The sequence below is a fragment of the Psittacula echo genome (genome assembly GCF_963264785.1).
Source record: "Psittacula echo genome assembly, chromosome: 3".
NCBI lineage: Eukaryota > Metazoa > Chordata > Aves > Psittaciformes > Psittacidae > Psittacula > Psittacula echo.
Genome location: NC_137736.1, coordinates 55,928,957 through 55,951,634, shown reverse-complemented (window position 1 = coordinate 55,951,634; position 22,678 = coordinate 55,928,957). Strand labels below are relative to the sequence as shown.

At 40.0% G+C, this 22,678-nt stretch overlaps 1 protein-coding gene across 1 annotated transcript in view; it reads right to left on the bottom strand.

Moving 5' to 3' along the window:
* Positions 1-22,188, bottom strand: part of P2RY8 (P2Y receptor family member 8) — a 31,115-nt gene extending 8,927 nt beyond the window's left edge. The window contains exons 1-2 of the mRNA XM_080613222.1: positions 21,978-22,188; positions 18,342-18,427 (exon numbers count right to left, since the gene is read on the bottom strand). The gene's annotated coding sequence lies outside the window, so the exon portion shown is untranslated. The remainder of the gene's footprint in view (positions 1-18,341; positions 18,428-21,977) is intronic.
* Positions 22,189-22,678: the final 490 nt, after the last annotated feature.

The following is a 22,678-nucleotide window of genomic DNA, read 5'->3' as shown; positions in this document are numbered from 1 at the left end:
CAGACTGAATTGTTGTTTGTTTTGTTAAGTAAGATCTATATGAATATGCAACCTTTTTTTCCAAAGCAGTAGCATTAAGTAGCAGGATTTGGGTATAAGTACAGACTTTCTTGCCTGTTCTTTGCTACAGGTGTGTATTTAGCATCCATAAAAGTCTAAGTGTCTATTTTAGGGTGAGTTGGAAAGTGTGGGTGCCACTGACTGAACTGGGCAGTTCTCCAGTGACTGTAACAGGCTCATATACAGTCACTTCCATTGTAAATGCAGGTGTTTGAAGCTGAATCCATCCCATTTTAAACATCCCGTTGATTCAGATCCTGGTTTCCTGGAGGCCTGTAATTGCCTGGATTCTGTCAAAATCTGAACTAGTCCACTAAAGCATAATTGTCCCCTTTCACACTTGAACCGCTGCCACTTTGAAACAACCAGGCCAGCTTCTGTGTGAAAATGAATTGGCACATGATAGGACCAAATGAACAATTTTACCTGTACTCATCTTCTTCCACCTGTGTACCAAAACCTACAACAAGTTTTCCGTGATTGTAAAATTCTTTGTACAGCAAAGATTCCACAGCTAGGACGCAGTATAAAAATTATTGGGTCTTCTGTTGGTCATACTGCTGTACGTGCTCAGCACATATTGTTTAGGCTTTATTGAAAGCCCAACTATAGGACTGACTGCTCTGCTCTCTCCACAAGTCTCATGCAATGTATTGGTAGTGAATTCCTGGCAGACTTGGTGTTCTCCTGGCTCAGACATCAGTTAGAAGTGATTCTCCTGTCAGCACTAGTGAAGATAGATAGTCTTGGCTGAAAAATACATGAGACCGAGGACTCTGTAGGAGCTAAATTGACATGCACTTGGCAGCTTTCTTTCATATCTGATTCTCTGTTCCTGAAAGGGCAAGAAGAGCTAGATGTGCAGAAAGAATGAGCCTTGCTTCCTGTCAAACTGTGCCTCTTACTGGAAGGCTTTGATACAAAAATGGGCTACCGGAAGCTCTTTTGTGTGACCGGGACTGATACAGTGTCCTCTCATTTGAAAAGGTAAAAAAGGAAGACCCAGAGAACTACAGGTCAGTCTCACTTCGGTGCCCAGCAGGATCATGGGCCTCCTGGAAACCATACTAAGTCACATGGAAAATAACAAGGTGGTTGGTCACAGCCAACATGGCTTCACTAAGGGCAAATCATGCCTGACAAATTTGGTGGCCTTCTATAATGGGACCACAGTGTTGGTGGATAAGGGAAGAACAACTGATGTCATCTATCTAGACTTGTGCAGAATATTTTACACTGTCCCACACGCCATTCATGTCTCTAAACTGGAGAGATATCAATTTGATGGATGGACCACTCAGTGGATAAAGAACTGACTGGATGGCTGCATGCAAAGAGTTGTGGTTAATGGCTCAGTGTCCAACTGGAGACTGACAAAAAATGGTGTCCCTCAAGGATACAGGATTGGTGTTGGGACCAATCCTGTTCAACATCTTTGTCAATGACATGGACAGTGGGACTGAATGCACCTCAGCAAGTTTGTCGATGATACCAAGCTGTGTGGTTTGATTGATACACTGGAGGGAAGGGATGCCATCCAAACGGACCTTGATATGCTTGAGAGATGGCGTAATGCCAGCTTGATGAAGTTCAACAATGCCAAGTGCAAGGTCATACACCTGGATCGGGGCAATCCCAAGCACAAATACAGGCTGGGCAGGGAATGGACTGAGAGCAGCCCTGAGGAAAAGGACTTAGGAGTGTTGGTTGACAAGAAGCTCAAAATGACTCAGCAACTTAGGGCACATGTAGTACTGCTGCAGAGCCCAGATGACATGGCCAGCATTGATTTATCCCAGGACCAGTCCTGCAGGTCCAGGATTTATGCAAATCCAAATGAAGTCTGAGGCAGATCTGTGCTGTGTGCACAGCACCTCAGAGCTCTTTGCTCAGTAGCTAGAAGCCAGCTCACCCTGTCCAAGCTCATGCAAACTCACTTCATTCTTGTGCTGAAAGAACTGAAAGTTGGCTTTGCTGAAAAAACTCACAGCTTATGTTGAGCATCAATAACTGCAGCTGCACTGCTTGTGTCTGGCACAGGGCACAGTATAAATTCACATGTGCCTGAACAGTGCTGAGCAGATGTACACAAAGGCATAGAGCATAGGTAGCAGGAACCTCAGAAACAGCTAACTACAGGAGCAGATATACTGTATGACCTATTTTTAAAAGCAGTGTTATATATGCACACAAAGGAAAAAGGAAGAGCCACCATAATTATTACTTAGCATGTTTTCCTGACTTCTCAGTTTGGCAGTTTGATACTAATTAGAAGTAGAATCATAGAATCATAGAATAGTTAGGGTTGGAAAGGACCTTAAGATCATCTAGTTCCAACCCCCCTGCCGTGGACAGGGACACCTCACACTAAACCATGTCACCCAAGGCCTCATCCAACCTGGCCTTGAACACCGCCAAGAATGGAGCAAGTATGACTGTAACAGACAGAAATGGAGATTATAAAATGGGAAAAAAGGAAAAGATTTCTAACAAAAGCTTCACCTCTTGTTCAATTTCCTTCTGACAACTTGAGCTATCACACTAATACAAAGAAATACAACAGAAATAGCACCCTGAAACCACATCTGCTATTGTTTCATTCTTCTGAAAGTACTAGAGGGCAGTTGAGGCAGTAGGGCAAAGTTCAGCTCTTCAGATGAACCAAGCTGCAGGTGCCCTCGTATTCAGGCTTTGGTTTTTACCCCAAGCCCTCACTGCACTTAGGTAACTTAAATCCATAAATAAGACAAAAACTGGATTCTGTCCTTGTCTAACATACTCCTTCTGCATTGAGAAGTATATAACTGCCCAAATTATAGTCAAGATATATGCTAATATATTATTATATATATATTTATATTATATATATTATATATTTTTATATATATTATATTATGTATATATATTATATATGTATATTATATTATATATATAATATATTAAGATATATGCAAATACATTATTTTATGCATATTACCTATGAAATAATCACAGGCAGAAGTCAAATGTGTTCTGCAGCTGGTTTTGTTGGGGGAGCCAGCCTCTGCTCTTAAACAGACAGTACATTGCAACAGCTTGTTATTGGCTTTACTTGACTACTTCTTTATTGCTAGAAAAATACCCTGAGATATCTGGATCATTGGTGCTCTAAAAGTCATTACTGGTATCTTGCTGTCTTGAGAAAAAAAAATGAAAGTGGAGATGCTGTGCTTTGAAGGGTTTTATTTGTTGACCTGTACACTAAAAATTAGTGTCTTAACTATTATTTTTATGACCTTGGCATTTATCTCTGACTTATAGCCAGTTCTGGGCTTTCCATTTGTAAAAATCTGTATCTCACAATTTCTTCTACTACCTATATCTGTGGTCTGCTGTTTTCAAGCGTATGGGCAAGCAAACACATTCTTGCTATGTAAGTGAAGGTATCTTGTCAGCCACTCTACATATTTGTCCTCACTCATGCAGACAAACAAAGTTGCTTACCCCTTTGGGATAAAGTTTTTCAAAACAGCTCCAGGTTACTGTGTAAGAAAGTGTATTCATTACTGTACCATAGAACATTCTATATACTACAGACAGTATATTACCACCTTATGCCCTACTTTGTCGCTGCCATGAATTGTCTGCTTGCCCATATGATTAAGGTAAATAAACACCGCCAAGGTATTTTAAATGGCAAAAACATGCAAGCAGGACAGGCTGGTATGAGGTGAAAGCAGCCTTAGCATGATTCTGAGGCAGGCATTGGCTCAGGGCAGGGTACACCAGCAAAGTAAAGGAGAGGTGGAGGCTGTCATGAGGAAAGACAAACATTCTCATTTATCCAACTTATAGAATGAATATTATGCATGATATATTATCATTATAATATACTGATTTTATATATTATATATTAAACATAATTTATATATGTATGCTGTACTTTTTTTTTTTTCCCCACTGGTACCACACACTGAAATGTCTATAAACCTCAAAATCGACACTCCAAGTGCTATAATTTCTCTTTTTTATCAGATGATACTTTAGCCTTTATTAATGATTCATCATATAGATATATGCATGTACATATATATGTGTGCACAGTATTATGTATCATGATATTGTATGATTGTATATAATAATGTGTGATATTTTTTGTTTCATAGTGTAGCTAAAACTGATAACATTCTTCTGTCTTTGATTTTTTTTCATAACTGCAAGTGAAATTTCTGCTATTCGGATATGAAGTGCTAGTAGGATAAACTTTTACATGAAAGGAAAGCTCCTCCTACAGCAGAGGAGTTCCAAATCCTGATGTAAAAAGGGCTCAGACTAAATTTAAAGTTTGAGTTTCACTAGGTCCAAAACATTTAAAGAGAATTTCCTTTTAAGGTGACACCTAAAATTAAGCCACCTGAAAAATTGTGCTACATCTGTGAAGTGCAGCAACAAGGACATATACACAAAACTGCATTAGGTATTTGAAATTTACTTAGCTTGACCTCTAGACTGGAGAACTTAAAACTTTTCAGGTTTTATCATAAAACAAATCCATATATTTTAAATGCAAGCTGTAGGTGATTCCAAATGTGGCTATCTATATACATAAGATGTGGTATAACTCAGTGAGAGAGTGACAGCTCATTATTTGCCTTTAATTGTTTCCTGGCTGTGAATCTAACTATGGAGGTTTAGCTGAGACTAGGGTCTAACCTCAAGCAAAATATATGGCTTTGTCAGAGCAAGAAGAGGAGCCCCGGATGGCATGAGCTCTCAAAACAAGTCTGCAGAACAGAGAGGAACTTGACCGTGTTCAGAATTCAGGTGTGGAAAAAGAAAGCACAACATTCTTACACTTTGGCACTTAAAAGTGACAAAACAAACCCTATTTCCTTCACCCAAATAGTTTAAAATGAAAAGGAAATTAAACTCCTCCTAATCCACTAAAACCTACTAACACAAAAAAACAAATAATCTGGCAGAAAATAAATACACTGAATAAACTTGCAAACATATCATGAAGGAGGAGTCCCACCACAGATGAACAGTCCCTGCCTTTCTGAGGAGGATGGACATTACTCATTTACTCACAAAGGAACAGCAAGCTGGTGGAAAAGCTCCTACAGATGGTCCTTCAGTGGCAGGGATTCAAATATCATCTGATAAAAACCAGAAATTCTAGCCCTTGACTGGTGAGCTGATTATAGGCTTTATAGATATAGAACTCTAAGGTAGTTTTGAAGACTGGTACAATCATGCTCTGATAAGACACTAATAACAATAGAGCAGTAGGAGACAGTTCTTTGGAGGCAAAATTTGGGTTTCTAGGAGCTATAGAGACCTCTAAATGATGTACTCTGACATATTACTGCATTCCTGCTGCTTCAGTGTGTAAATTGAAGATAGTTGCATAGAAAAATGATGTAAGTGTACTAAGAATAAAGGAAATGTTTGCTGCAGATGGCACCTATTCAGGGAAATATGGTTTTATCTAAACCAAAACAGGTCAAGGCTTCTATTACTAAAAGTTGAGGTTATAGTTTTTAAACTGAAGACTAGAGAAAGCCAGTTGGCACAGAAAAGCATACAGTTCAGGATGACACATACTTAGTGTGGGAATGTTATTAAATCCTCTGTATTCTTAGGAAAAAAGGACAGGAAAAGGTATTAATAAGGTCCAGGAAGGAACTGGACAAACAGTTTCTATGTGTGAAGTGTATGAAGCAGATCGCATAAAACAGCCAGAAAAAAAGAACCCAGACATTTGCATCTCTACAGATACATAAAAGGTGTAAAAATGCTAAGGCTGATTGCCCTGGTTTTCACTGGGAATCTGACCTAATTTAGGCATCTGAGAAGCCTCATGAAGGAAAGTAAAAATTTCTGTAGGAAACAGAATGGCCATAGCACACACTGATACAGCCCTGCCGAAAGAGGCCGTGTCACTGAAGGATTGGTATTATTGCATTACAGAAAGCTTCATGTCACATCCAGTAAACAATTCAGCTACATCAACAAATAAGACAGACTTTCCACGTGCTGAAGGCTGTAACTGCAGGACTGTGTCATCAATCACGTAACAAGGATGGTAAATATGGCAGCAGTGTGCTTGGGATAGAAAAACAGCTGTGAAAGCAAACAATTCAAGACAAAACCCTTCAAGTATCCCTAAACAAGCTGGGCAGATGTGCCATGGAGTGATGTGTATGCTCAAGCACCACAAATGTGACTCTTCGTGTAAGCCACCCATTCAAGGTTCAGAGGGGAGCCCCTCACAAACTGAAGAAGAGCAGCTTTCGACTCAGGTTTCTGTCATCGTGAACCTCCCCAGCAGCAGGAGCACTAACCTGGGGTCTCCCGCACCCCCATGAGGACACCCGAGATCTTTGGCCTGTAGCCTATCTCAGATAATTTTCTATGGCTTCAGCTGCTTAATTATAAAAATAATATTATGTGTCTGTGTGTGAGGTTTGACCCTGCCTGAATTTCGTTGATATGTCTAAGGAGACAGTACTTCTCCTTTGCTTAATTTTCTGGATCCTTAAAGTGCTCAGCTGGAAGATACCTACCACATTGTCTCAGCCATTGCTTTGGCCATTGACACAAGCTGTACTGGATACTGGCAAAGCCCAGCGAAGAGGGAAGTGTACTGATGAGCCTGGCTTTTTGCTACACAAGTATAGAATAAGGTCTTGGAGAAATACCAAAGCAAATTCTATTATCACTGAGGAATCCCTTCTCTTCTTAAAAACACCTTCTCCTGTCTCCAGAAGAGCCACTGCTCTGACTGAAGGTAGAGAACACCTTTGATACACCTAGTGTTGTTTGGTACTGATAAACCACATGTGTTTGGGGCAGTTCTCTGCTGCAGAGGTTGGCTGGCCAGAGGCAGCCTCTGCTCATGCTGTCTGGCTTCTTTAGCAGGGTGATGGCACGCAACTTTGCCTTCTTGCCATGGTCCTGGCTGCTTGGGAACTGCACCAGGGAGCATTCTTGCGAACTAATGGTACAGAGAAGCGTGTTCCAGTGACCAAAAATCTCCCCTGGAGCTGATTAATCTATGAGCATCATATTAATGTAAAAATACAATTTGTTGACCACAAAGAAATGCATAATACATGGAAATATCTGATGAGAAATGAGATTTGATCAAAGTCAGCAAGCTTGAAACCTGGGCACTCATGAGGCTTTCCCTGTCTAAAGGTTTTGGTTCCCTTTTTCACTCTCTTGTAGTGCCATAGATCTTGAAGGAGAATTGCTGCTGGGAACTCCTTCAGTAGCAGGCATCTGATGCTTTGGCGGGGGCTGAAACATGATCGCAGCCCCCACAGCAGCCAGCTTCTCTTGTGACACCCCAAGGATGCCCTTATCTTCCAGGAAGTAGAGACAGGATGGTACTTTTGAAAACACAGTAACACCCCTTCCCGGCTTTGGAGGGAGACCAGCACTAGCTACTTTCTCACTTCTCTTTCTGAGAGCAGCAGAGGTAATTTAATCTTTGCTACTACTTAGTTCTCAGCTGTGTTTTGGAACCTATGGCTCGTGCTAGCTTATGGGAAGTTTAGGGTCTCGAGGCTCTCTGAGGGTTTTCCCACATAACTGCCAAGCCTATGGTCTCCCCAGCCCTGCTCAAATCAGCTGGGGCTGGGGCATGGTTTATGCGGGTGCACTTGGCGGCCAGCCTGCCTTGCAGTGTGGCATCAGTGGAGATGCCCATCAACATGTTTGAGATGGAGTCACTGATGCCTGTGATAGTCACTTAGCATTACAGACCTTGGAGGGTTGGTGCGGTTTGGCAAGCAAATGATGGAAAAAGCTGCTGTTTTGAAACTCAGTCAGGGAACTGATGGAAACAGGCCCAAGTCCTTTTTATTTTAAAATCTCAGCAAATATTTAATGAAAACATAAAGGTAATGTAAATTCCAGGAGAGCACCTTTAGTGTCCTTTCTTTTTCTGTGTGTTTCTCTGTTTCTTGCTCTGCCACACTGTCAGATACAGAGAGAGAAAGAAAAGGAAAACAGAGTTTTAAGCTTTAAAATAAAGCCGTTTTCTTGAGGAAAAGGATTGTGTATTATCTTACCATAAAACAGCCTAAAAAGGCAACATAAATTCTCACACCCCCTTCTAAAACCAGCCAGCCAGCCATGCACGTGAGCAAAGCCATAGTGCTCTAAGACCTCAGATGCCAAAGATAAGGGTGCAGAGATAAAAGACATCACATGATGTAGGGAAAGTTTTGCACAAGTTAGGACTAGCTGCTCAGCGCAGGTTCCTCTTTCAATTCTCTGAAACTCTTTAAAAAACATTATACACACACACAAAAACAAATTTCAAAAGCGGTTTCCTCAGTTCAGACCTCCCACCACTCCCACACCATCTCTATAGATGTTACCTCTAAGACGTACCATAAATTACACATAAAAGTTGCTTGTATTTGCACTGCATAGACTCATAGTTTTTAGAGCATTTTGTTCCATCATGTTGTAAACTACCCTACACAAAAAAATGAGGCTTGTTACTTAGTTCTGTTTACCTGTTTCTTTAATGTAAAAGAAATCTGTCCTTTATTTACCAAGACTAGCAGAAAGAAAAAGCACCTAACAATTTATCACCTAAAACCTATCCTTTCTTTTTAAAGGTTATAAAATGACAACAGGAAATATTTTTAAATGGTCACAGTAATCACAAGACTACTGTTTAGGCTGAACATGTGTTTATACTGGTCTCCTATTTTTAGGTCACATCACATGATAGTTCCTTGCCCCTGCCATTTGTTTTCAGTTATAGATGAAATACTAATTTTTAAGTCTTTAGGAATAATAGGGTCATACTTCATTCTTGCTTTGTTCTTACTTGCTCTACTAAAATCCATAATCTGACCAAAGCAAAGAGTAAACCACCTAATTTACATTTTATTAAATGTCTGGCTTTTGTTTGCCTTGTAGCTACTGCCTTTTTTTTCGGTTTTGTTTTGTTTCTTTAACCAGCTACAGCAAAACAATATTTAGTAAAGATGTTCATTTTGGCCTAAGTCCTCAAAAGTAATTAGGCATCCAAATATATTGGGGAATCAGTCCTTAGCAGTAACATTCCTGACTGTTTTCCAAACACCTTTCTGCAAAAGCAAAAGCAAGTTTGTCTCCTGCTGCCTGAACTGAAAAGGTAGCAACAATACTTTTGACCAGGAAATCAGTATGTCAGTGACCTCTCTCAGTGGCACAGTAACCAAAACACTGTAACTTCCTAGATTAGCATAAGGATCCACCTTATTGAACATGCCTGTGTAGAAGGATGGCTCTGGCACACCAAGAGCACTTCCAAAGTACTGGGGATGAATTGGGCTGATGACAACACCCACAAGCTTCCTCATTATCATTCCTACATAAAGCCATGACAATAAGGACGTTAAAATGTTATCAACTTCTCTGTATGTTTTTTGAGAAAGAGCCCCCTTGCAATAACAAAAGGTAGATGATTAAGAAGCAGGACTCTTCTAAGAGTTGACGAGACTGTAGGTGTATCCTTGAGGATGATAATCAGATCATCTTCAGTTCCAGTGGTCTCCTTCACTTGCTCAATGCCTTTTCTGATTTAATTTTCTTTTTTTTTTTTTTTTTACAGTACCAGTATATTTACACTGCTCAGTTACCTGCTGTTGCTGGCTTAAGAAATAATAGTGTCTCACTTTGTAAATGCTCCAACTGTTACAAGGACAACAAGAGGCTTTTGAAACTGCAGGCACAGAACCTGCTTTTATTTAACTGACGAAGCTGTCTGAAAAACCATACTTGCATGCTTACTCCAAGATGACAACTTGCTGTACTACACTACCCATTTACTTATATTTTGCATTCTTTTCTAGAATGCCTGAAGAAGTTAGATACGTTCTGTATCCAGTTTTGTAGACAGTATTAATCTAATTACTAAACATTAGTTTACTGGTATCAGTGGACTTGTTCTCATGGTTTATAACTATGTTTTTCCCAGACAAGGCTTCAAGGTCTCTTATGCTATAATCTCTGCAAACCTTTCAATGATTTCTTGAAACAATGCAGCAAACTTGATGAAATCATTCAAAAGTTGACAGAAAGCTCTTGAATGAGTGAGGTTTTGTGCTATCTTTCTGACTATCCAGTTGAAGCTATATTCAAGTGAACATATTTGTCAAAACTGTGTTCAGCTATTTTTATTTTTAAATTGACCACTACCTTATACATTAAATTACGATACCCAAATAATGAAACTTCCCAAATCAATTATCAAAATAGAAATTTCTTTCTTTACAGGTAGTGTTTTTTTCTGTCCAAACTATAATTATGAAATAATATCCTAAAGTGAAAATATCTCCACAAACTGCAAGGTAAAATAGGATTTTCTGGTCCTCAGATGACTGACAAACTCCTTGAGAACAGATATCCTATGCTTACACTGACTACATTTACCTGCTAAGAGGAGCAATTAGACAGGGAGATACCTAGGAAGCTGTTTTCCCCGCCTTAAGGCCAGAGAAATGGATTCAGTAAAAATGAAAGCTGGGCTCGTGGAGTTACAACATGGGGCAGGTTGGCCTCAGAGCAGAGACTTACGCTCATGGGACATACATGGAACAGTTTACACATATCTCCTTGCCCCAGCCGAAGACATCAGCTGTCTCTTGAGACATCCTGTCACTGCTGGTATAACTAACTCATATCAGTGGGCATGTAGATGCATCACTGTGAAGGACAGGGTTTGGGGAAAGTAGTAGTTGAAAAGGTTGGGTTTAGTGCTGTGTGGTGGCAGATAGCAAGCAATCCTGATACTTCTGGTACAATGTGTGATGTTGGCTTGTCAAAACAAAAAGTGTTAGAAAGATGAATGAGAAGACCGTAAGATTCTCTGTGGTAAAAGCCTGACAAACCCCTAATCCTACGAAACTGTTTCCACCTCTTCAACCGTATCTTGCTTTCCTGATGAGAAGCTATTTGAAAATTTTCTTGGCTTTCATACTCCCAGTTGACTGGGAAGATGCATAGATCAACTTATTCACAGACTGTAAATGAACAAGAAAAGCCTGAGTATCTAAGAGATTGCCTATTAAAGAGTTAAGAGGAAGGGAGGAGAAATAAGGAAGTAGTGGTTAAAACAATTTGCTTTTAAGCATGCAAAGTGAAAAAAGACTTGATAGCATTTTAAGCAGTGTATAAACAACACAGGAGAGCCCCAAACTAGGTGGGTTTTTTATTTTACTTTTTTTTTTTTCTTCATTTTCCTGGGAGCGTTCAGAGTCAGTTTAAACTATAATGGGAACTTCAGAAACGGAAACTCTGCACACTTTTAGCCAAAGAACAAGCACAGGTTTCTTACCCACCCTGACTGAACATGAAGCAAAGGTGCTATTTCTAATAATGAGCAGAGAGGTTGGTTTCCAAACCCTTCCAGTGTAGAGTGGCACCATTTTATTTTTACCCAGCTATTTAATTTGAGGTCTGTTAGATCAAAAGTGTATAAAACAGAGCAAGTGCAGTAAAGTATTTTACCTTGAGGCTTGCTACTAAAGACAGCTGGACTGTCAGTGTCATAAAGACAAATTAAATCTGATTTGCAAAGAGCATTTAAGTACTCTGTAATTCTGATCTAAGAATGCTATGATGGCTTTTTAGAAATTATGCTGAATTTGGCTGTCTCTTCACTGGGGAAGTACTCTTGTCATTTGTCATCATTGGAAGTAGTGATCAGCAGTAGTACAACCGTTGTAGCCCTAACTAGAAAAAGCAGCTCTGTGTCTTACAGATGTCTTGCAGGTGTTTAAAAAAGTTCTGTCATTTGCAGCTGTCTGTACTTAGGGCTAAATGCAACTCTCTGTACACAGATTGCCAATTTTGGCACCATGCTTCATCAGTGTGAGTGGTTGTGGAAAAGGATTTAGATTGAGGATGGTTTAGTATTTATTTATTTCATAAGTGAAATAAATGTGAATAAAATTAATATAAAATAAATAATTAAAACTGAAAACATTTTATCCTGATCTTCAGTGTTATTTAGTAGTTTAATTGCTGCAGGCTTTATTTTCTGCTTGTATATAATCCCATTTAACACTTGCCCATGAAGCAATAAGACAGCGCCTAACAGTGTGTAAGATTTTTATTTACCAGCATCACTGCGAGTTATCTGTCTTCATTGCCTTTGATGGCTACACATCAAGAGAATTTAGCTTCAACTCAGATCTCAAAAAAGGAAATAAGCACCCACAATATAGTCTCTACAGCACATCTCTCTCTGGAGGGGAGCACTGAGGCATTATGTTGACACAGAAAGCACAGACTGAATCTATTTCAGGGGAGGTTTGGATGTTTGTCTTCTTCTCAGAAGAAAATAAAAGAGCACAATGGCACTGGGCTGCAGAAATGGAAGGTGAGGGCTAGAACTCTGTGGACCACTGTGGGGATAACATGCACCGAGAGACTGGACCGGGCAATGCTTTCTATGAACCAGAAACAGCGTAGGCTGCCTCGACTTAAAAGTGAAAGACTCTGGGTTTTCAGTACACCTTCTTACCTGACAAATGGAGTTTGTGGGTGGGCATGTGGCCTCATCTGCAGGGGAAGAATGTGATGTGGGAGAATCCAGAAAGGGATGTGGGAGTCCTGGGTGACTGTCAGCCAGAGCAGGCACTTCCACTTGTTCACTTTATCATTAATTTAAAAGCAAGAATGTAAACAAAACCCAACTATTGAGCCCAGCTGCTGTTCAGCTTTGTTTGAAAAGCATCTTTGGTCAGTATTCACACGTCTGTATTTCCCCTCTCTCCCTCAATAAATGTGGAGGTGTTGGTTAATTCTAGCCAAACTTGTTAAGTTTCTGTGCAGTGCATCAAAATATTTTCCTGTTGGATGGAAGCTTGAGATTCAGACATTTATACTTCCACCTAATCTTTTCTAGTCCATTTCCCTGATTTCTGCAACTGCACATAGCTTTCTGTGTGTCATGGCTGTTATAACTCAAGAGAAGGTTGTAGACATGTGTAATGACAATAATGACAATCTTCACTATATAGTAATCTACTGTAACTCACAGAATTGTAGGAAGAAAATAGGCTAGGGTTTTCTGCTATCCACAGAGAGATTGTAGCTGTTATCTTCCTTTTTGGAAGACTGTCACCTTGATTCTCATGCTAACTGCTCAAAATGCCTTTCGCATGTCCCTTTTTCAGCCTGGGATCAAAGCAATAACATTGTAGCTCAGAATAAATGGCAAAATAATTCAAGGGGTTACAAAAACTGGTCTGCAAATTCTACACCAAATCCTGGTTGACTCAGCGCATGAGAGATCCAATTTATGAATGGGCCAAGACCCAGTGAATACATCTTCCCTTGAAGGCAACAGGAAGCAAGAACATTTAGCATTTGTCTCTCTTGGGCCCACAGCTGGACACAAAAATATCTTTGAAACAGAAACATGACCGTTTTTCTAGTGAATATTTTGGTCAATTCTTTGTGAACAAACCCTTACTTGTTCATTTCTTTCCTTCAGATCTACTGGAAAAGTTTAAGCTGATGATATATGGAAGGTGAGAACTTTTTTCCTTGCTGAAGCAAGTGGGGGTAGAGGAGCATTTGCAGCTATAGCATGTTGGTCTGAACCGTCAAATTGTTGGTAATGGCAAGCTGCAACACTATGTTTTTTTATTTAAAATATGAAAAAGTCAAATCCTAGGTTCCCCCACATTCTTTAGAAGTAAGCAAAGATGCTTCTGACCACCTATTTTTCCTTCTACACTCATGGCTACACTAGTCCCAGAGACAAGTCAGAGCAGCCAGAAGAGCAGGGACAACTAAAAGAGCCGGTATTTCTGCAGTACAGTTTGTCTCTCTTTGCTCTCCTCCTGCTGACTGGCATAGGAATAACCTATCCACATGCTGGTGTTCCCTGCATAAAAAGTGATCACCAGACACTGATGTGAGAAACTTCAATGTTAGTTTTTGCAGTACTGCAGCAGCAAAAACTGGGAGGTGCTGAGAATCCACCCCACTCAGTGTAAGCATTTTCAAGTCGAGGATAGACCAACCATCTCTGTTATTGATATCCAGATCAGTTGTGATCTTTGCCTCTCTCATGTGGAATTAATCATGTACTCATGTAGGACACACCACAAACATGAGCAAGAATGTGAGTCGAGCAAAATTATCGGACTAGTATCACACGTAAAGCTGACCCTTGTCCTGTTAGTTTCTTTAAATGTTGTTGATGGAAAACTTTTTATTTAAAAAACTGAATAAAAGTATATTGCAAGTATATATTATATTAAATCTTGAGCATTTAACATCATGAAAACATCTCAACGATGAATTTGAGACTATTTTATCCACCAAGGCCAGATTTACATCTCTGCACAGCAGAGAACTGCTGATATTGTGAAAGCCAGACACCAAGCAGGTAACCTTATTCTTCACCCTCTTAGAGGTGTTAATGATATTTTTATGCCCCATGGGAGAAATGTGTGAATTAGAAGGCACATGTTTGAGTGCAAAAGTGGGTTCCAGATATTTTCTTTGACAGGCATGTACAAATTTAGGTCATGAATTGGGCTGATAAAGAGATGAATGCAATGTACAAGGCAGATTAGTTGAACTTCAGGGCTTGATCTTGCTTCTGCTTAACTCAGCATCATATTCTTGTACTAACAACCAGCTTCTGTTATCTGCAGTCATGGATAAGCTGCAAACTTTTTGACTAACTATGCACTTCTAATGACCACAACAGGTCTGATCAGTTTTCTGGTTACTTAAGCACTGTGTAACAGATCAACAGCTTTGCAGAGCCCTGGGATTAAGGGGAGGGGAAGATGTCTGTTACAAAAATGTCTTTCCTTTTCCCTCCCTGTCAAAATACACTGGTTACGTACCTCAGGAAGGTTACTGCTCTAGCTGCAGGAGAAATGAACAGCAGAAGAGCCTGTGAACCAGAATTTCATCAGCAGGTTCCCCTGGTTGCTTTGCAGCTTAATCATCCTACTAGTGGAAAGCTTAAAGTCAACAAACTGCCAAGAAGCTTACAAGTCAGCTGGCTGGAAGATGACAAATTTAAGCCTGCTCATTTCCATTTGATCTGTGTTAAAACCAATATCCTCCCAGCAATTTTTCCAAAGGCAAAATACCCCATCAGAAATATCTAGACTTTTTTCTCTTAATTGTTCAATGACTGAAGTGCACTATGTCCTACGTACAGTACACTGTTCAAACTCTTGTCCTCAATACCAAATAAGTAATTTATTTGTAGACATTTTTGTGGCATCCAGTGTTGTGGCATCAAAGTGCTTCAGAAAGATCCACAAATTTCTTCTTTGCAGCCTTCCTCTAATATAAAGATTATTTAACTCCATGTTACAAACAGGAAAGTGAGGAATGGAGACCTTGAGTTGCCTAGGACCTGATTTCTACAGCATGTGGTATTGCATAAAATTTTACTGCTTCAAAGCCACATTTTCATTGACTATATCTGGATCTGTACATAGTCAATACTTCTGCAAGTCAGACCCAGGTGTTTTTTAATGAGCATTTGAAAATGAGGAACTCAAAGTTGTTGCCTGGTTCTGAAAGTTTAACCCCTTGAAGGCAGATCTGAAACAGAATTTCAGGCTCTGTAAAATGAGGAGCGCCACATGGATGGAAAGATTAAAGCATCAATAAGGACTTAAGTGACTCATAATAGGATCTGAAATAGTCAATGATAAGGAACGGTGTCCAGCCAGCACTCTTCACATGCCACATACATGGGTCATCTGGAGGAGACTATGGATAAGCCTTGGAAACATGAAGACTTGGGGAAAAAAAATCTTAGTGAGTCTCATAGAACATCCTCTTTCAAAACTACTGGGAGACCTGAGCCTGGAACCTCTTCTTGTTGAAGGTTCCTTTTATTAAAATTCCCTGTTGCCTTTTCTTTTTGGGGACTGAATATAATTTACTACAATCTTTTAAGATGGTTGATAGAAGATAAACATTTCCCTTCTCTGTCTAAGTAGTAGAGGTTAAAGTTAGGAAATATATGCCTCAAGTTGCCTTCCTAGTCTGACCATGGAACTTATCTGCACAGGAGATTGTTTTAACCACAAAACTGCTGGGTACTGCTCATACTTCGCATCAAAGACACGCAATAAAAAAATTGTTGATATAATAACTCAGGGAAAGATGAAAATGCCATGCAGGAGGACAAGAGAATCTCCAGCCTTGTGACAGGGCAGTCACCAGCTGTAGGGTAGTGGACATGGCTTTGGTATCTACTCTTTAGACTTTGGGGTCATTCAGTGACTACTTAATGTGATATAGTGTCCTTGAAGATGAGACTAAAGATGAGGTCTTTTGCCTTCTAACTGAACAGTATTTCAGGCATCTGCTTTCCTTTTGTTCAATGACCATTGCTTGCTCTTCCACTGGTCAGATGCAAATCAGCCCAGATTGTGGTAACTAGTATACTATCTGGCTAGCAAGGAAGAAGGTGGATAAGGCTTTAAATTCTTTCCAAAGAGAGTGTTGAATGTACATGCTCTTCCTCCCCGGAAAGTACTCTAGAGGAGTTACGCTATTTCCTACCCTTTGACTGTGTTTTGAAATTAAGTACTTGTATTTCTAAAGAAGAAACATAGTCTTACTGATGTGCTTTAAGCATGCTCCTTACCAGCACTAGGACAGCTTTCTCAGTCTCAATTGACGAAATCCAATTGCTCTATAACTGCAATGGATATCTGTTTATACTTGTCCTTAAGTATCTTAAGTACTGCTATCATAAGTACTGCTATCATATGTTATGATAAGCAATTACTAAGGCATAATTCCCCAGTAGTCAGAGGCTGCATGAGAATTGTCCCCACTTGAAACTGAAACTCTCAAGTTCCATGCCAGCTCCGTTTCTGGCATTTCTCATGCATCTTTTTCTTATGGAGGTGCCCTTTTCTCAGCATCACACAAGACTTTCAGGCAGAATCAGTGGCAGAATCTCATTTCTCAGGACATCACTCAGTTAACAAGGCTACTTTGCCTTTTCCTGTAGTTCTACCTCTCAGTCAGCATGTGTTCTCCAGCAGCAAGTAGATGAGAGCTGATCAAGGAGACAGGAAACGGCTTTCCTCTGAATGGGCTGTTGATTGATTTTGTTTGTGTTGAAGTATTCTTCTGTACTATTTACCTTTAGGAGACTGAGGACTGTGCCACATGCACAGGGGAAATGTTACTACATGAAGAGTATGTCAATATTAGTAAATCAAATGCTGTCAGAAGCTGGGCTCAGGCCATGAAATTCAATTCCTCGGGCTGTTACATTTCTGGCACAGTTTTGTTTTACACTAACTAATGCTCCCTCATACAAGTCTGGGCTCCACACAACCATCTTGTGTGGTTTAAGAGTTATCATAGACCAAAGACCAGTCTCAAAAAGGAGCTAGGATATACCCATCATGTTTAAGAGGCTGAGAACAGTTATTACAGTTATGTCAAATAAGCTGAAAAAAATCCGAAGTGTGACTGGTCTCAGCAAATGGATGTAGTGCAAAATTAGTTGGACAGAACCGTATTTTCTTTCCAGACCACTAGAGGGTGCAGACAAACTTACTTTGTCTTGAAGATTTATTTTTATGTTACAGAGACTTGGATATTGCAGGTTTTTCACAAGAGTATTTGAGGAAAAAAGCCGAAAGGATCATGCCTTGCTGTCCTCTACAAACCCACTTACATCATCTGTAGCATGTAAAAACCAAAGTCTGCCTTTCTCCTGCTAACCGCTGTCCTGACACCGCTCTCAGTCCTCATCTACCTCAATTTCATACTACCAGTTTTCCTCTTCTCTCATTTTTTTTTTTCTTTCCCTCACCATTTCTGTTCCTGCTTATCCACAGTTTCCTATCCCACTTCCCACCATCCCCCTGTGTTCCAGGAAGATTTCCCTTTGATCCCTGCACTGCTTGACTGTCACAAGAGGAAGTAACAAAAGTAATGAAGGCTTATTCTCAGCCTGCTGAGCCACTGTAGCCGATAAGTGGGGTCTACTCAGTGCACCCAGGGTCCTGAGAGAACAGAATTTTAATTGAGCATGATTTAGAGAATCTCAAATACTGATAATATTTTTGAGAAGTTGAGGATAAGGGGGAGAAAGGAAAAGTCTTTACAAGATTGTTCCTTTCTTTGTGCTTACTCACCTACTCAAAGCAGAGTAGTTCCTGAATATTCCCTTTTTGCCTCAGCAGTTCCCTCATACAGCTAAACTCTGCGTGTAACATCCTGCCACAGAAAATGCAAAACTTTTCATCTTAAGTGTTGATCAGACTTACAGGCTGCTCCCTAAGGAATTTGTCTCGATGTGGTCACCGCTGATGTTTCCGTGCTGCAACAGATCAGATTTCCTCTATGAGTAGAGCTGCAGAAAGGACCAAAGAAAAAACCTTTTAAGAGTCAGTTGTTACCAAAATAAAAGGAGCGCATCTAAAGATAATGCTGAACAGTGACAAGAACTGATAACATTGCCTTTCATGACTTTAAAACACAGTTCACTAGCTGTAAAACGTATCTGTGCAGGATCACTAAAGACACAAAATATCCACATCTGAAGATGAAGAGAATGGAAAAGGGCACATACTTTTTGGTGACTTGATATTTTCCCTTCTTACTTTAGCAGATCTGAATCAGGTGCAGTGTATCCCATAGTAAGTAACCCTAGCTGCTTCATCATGACCATACAAGTGTGTAATTTCTGTTGTTATTTCAAGACTTAATGAGCAGTTCAGAGAGCGAGAATGTGAACTCAAAATTATTTTCAATTCATCAGCTGCTGAACCTGAATTCCTCATGCAGTAGTGTGAAAATGTGACAAAAATGTGCAGCTCTTGATGGACAAGCTTATAGATGCCTTGCCCCAGCCTGACTCTTGGGCCTTCATCAGTCTGTGCAATATCAATGAGATATCAATGTTATGATATCAATAAGAGCTAAAATACAGCATTTAAAAACCTGAGCTGTTGCATGAAGCACATACAGATATCTCTCTCTCTTCCTTTGTCTGAATATTTAGCTTTATTTAAATACTCAACAACACTGAAATGTAAGACTACCAATGGAAAATTTCAGTAAGGACAGAAGGCTTCCAATCACAAATGTGTGAAAAAAGACCAGATCAAACTGACATTACCAGATTCAAGGATATAGAAAATGAACCATATGGGATATTTCTCATTGATTAGGGTGTAAATTTAGACAAAAATTGGATTATATTACCCATTTTAAACCTATTTTAAAATAACAACCCTAATTCTCAGGCTAAGAGACTCTCTCAGGTTTCCAGCATATAAATAGTAAGCCCAGGAGGAACACCAACTTGACCTTCCCATTCAAGAGCTGGCAGTAAGAGTAAACAAGCCCAAACAACAGTTCCAAAGACATTTACTTATAAAATAAGCTCGTTTCATCCAGGAACTTTTAAGGCAGTAGTCAAGGGTCAAACACTCCCGTTTCTATAAAGTCATTCAAAGAAGAATCTCCTTTTGCAAGCTGTGAAAAACATGAGAACACTGTCAGTAAGTATGCCTAATATTAAAACCATCCTTCTGTCCATTTGGAGGCTTACATTAGTTGTCAGTGGTGAACTCCCCTGGACTTCTGCTTCAAAACAACTTTTTATCTGGAAACTATGCAAATGTCAAATTAAGTTGTTAGACGGCAATACGCGTGCAAAGCACCACCACATCTTTTAAACACATTGAGAAACAGTCTTGGTGTCTCTCCACTTTTGAGCAGGACAGAGGGAGCCCAACATAGGATAGCTTCTTGAGGCTGGGTTTTGGGCTGCTGAGATTCTCCCTTCTAGCCACTTGACCAGAGCACAGCAGTTACTGGGAGAGACCACATTTACTAAACAAGGACTGGCTTTTCCAGGGTTTGTTTCTTTTCCATCCTGTTATACCACCACATATAGCGTACGCCTCCCTCTGATGGAGAGCTGAGGAGTACACCCTATTCCCACACCAAACAATGACATTCATGCTGAAAGAGAGCACTGTGAGCAAACATTTGAAATCACCTAAGTTGACCCTTTCTGCACTTACAGTTGTCAGAGAGAGCAAAATCGTCTGCAGAGGCAGAGTTGAGCCAAAAAGTTGAACCCAAATCCACCCTGAAAGTCAGAAGGTGAAAACACAGTTTCAATGAATGTACCTCAAGGGATGCAGAAGCAGTGGGTAAGCTGCTGGTTGATGACAGGGGAGGCCTGTGTTCAGTTTGCTCTTCCCACGTAAAGCTGCTGAGCACTTTTCCTTGGGTTGTACCTATGCAGTAACTAGGAAATGTGACTGCAGGATGAGTAGACACACCGTAGCCAACTTTCATCCAGGGAGCTGTAGCATAGGCTGCAAGTATTTAGCTGCTAAGGCCATACAGAGATGTAAAGAACAGCAGATTGTTTAGTACTGACGCTCAAACTGAGAAGACTAAGGCTGATGCAAATGCATCTACCCATGCCATAGCTTCTTCCCTAGCAGGATGATGACAAGTTCTCTGGCTGCATCTAAACTGACGTACAGCTCTTTGCAAGGGAAGACCTGGGACTCTTAATCAGATTGCCTGCCCTGGGGAGCTGTGAAAACCAGGGCACAAGTCTCACGTCAACTGGGATTCATCCCAGTTCCTTATTTGTAGATGACAATGACAAAACTTCTGTGGCTCATAGAGTCTTCTAAGGGTCACATTCATTACAGAGGTTCAAGTGACACTGTAGTAGCAATCTCACAGGTAAGGTGGAGGTTACTTAGGGATGAAGTCCAAACCTCGATAAGACTGATGCGTCTGAATCAAACGAATGCTTATGAAAACCTTAGCTAGATTCTCCCGACCACTACGTATAAAATCCAGAGAGTGTTTATACCAAACAGTGAGCACAGTCAAGGAGCCAATGTCCAAACATCAAAACTGATTACAAGCAAAGACTTAAAAAAAAGCAAATTCCAAAACCCTGAATCTCCAATATATGACTTCGCACAGGGATCCTCACGGCACGTACAATTTCACTTTCTGCAGGGCAACCTGATAACTGCACATTATTACAGTACCTGCCCTACAGATGGCTATTTTATGCTTGTTTCTGAACTATTAAAGAAACCTTCACACAAATAATCTCTCTCCCTGTCTACTGAGACAACAAATGCAGTATGCAAGAGTGCACTGTGTTATGAGACTTTCTTCTGGTGCCTGTCTGTCTGAGTTCAGTTTTTATGCATCAAAAGACCCCAATGAAATTATATCATTCTATGATACGGTTCCACAGTCACTTCTGAGTGTATGTTTGGTTGCTGCAAACCTGGAGAACAGTCTCAGGATGACTATAATACGTGACTCTGCAATAGCTAAAGATAGATATCAGGTTCAGATTTACAAATAAAACTGGTCCAAAATTGTCAGATGAGGTTTTTTTTTCCTTTTATTTTTTCTCCTCCCCAAATATATAGAAGCTCATTCTTCCTCCTTTTAAAAATAGTATTTTTATAGTGTTTCAAAATATGATTTCAGTGTTGAAAATAGCACTGAAAACACACTATGATTTTTAGTACTCTCCTTACTAAAGCAAATTTTACACCTGAGAACCCCTTATTTTGATAGTAGTTTGTGCAGAATAAACTCCTTATGTCTGGCAGTAAGTGTTTTCTATCTCTTTTATGGCTGTATTTGCTGTAATAATTCTAATTGTATAATATACTTCTTCGTTAATATTGCTTAATTATTAACCCATGCAGTTCTTTATTTCTACAGCTTACAGTCTTCTGGCACAAAGACACACATGTACTTCTTGGATTGCAATGAACTTTGTTCCCCCTTCAGATGCAAGTAATAGGAAGAAGAACAAATCAATCTTGGCTGAGTCTGACTCCACTGAAAAACAATTTTGAATAAACAATCAAGAAGTGAAAAACTGTACTCCTTACCTGGTCTGAGATGGACAGTGCACCTTGAAAGCCTCTTAAATGACAGAGAAGAATTAGAAATAGTTGAAAGTTTGTACTCATCCAACCACAGGGCTCAGGAAATGACCGCGTATTTTGCAATGATTAACTCCTTCCTCACTTCTTTTTCAAGTACAGTAAAAAAAAAAAAAACCCATCTCACCCTTCCACTGCAGTTCAGTAACTAATGCCATGCCCTACACATGATTTCTGTTTCATATGCAGGTGGCCAGAAGATGTGATTTTGATCACCTCCATGGAGGAGAGAATTTGCAGTGTCTTCAGCATAATTGTGACAAAGTACGTTTTACTGTTGAGTAAAGCTTATGATATGAAGTGTAGAAATGACTCAGTAATGGCTTGGGCTCCTAACTCTCATTTTTAGAAGAGGCTTAGAGTAATATTCTCAACATGACTTCAGTGTTGCGGTACCCAACAGAGCAGGAAAAATAACAATGAAGTTATTTAAAGGAGCAGCATCCATTGCAGTCTGGACAGGCATTGGATGTATAGTGCGTACAGTGATGCTGTTATGCACAGGGGGTCTCTAGTGGAAAGACAGGCATGGTTAAACATCAGTAGTTAGGTCCCTGGTGCATAAAGACCCTTCTACCCTCAAAAAATCCATTCCCCTTGGCTGAACATGCCTGTTTGACTGAAGGGCATTTCTGAACCTAAGCACT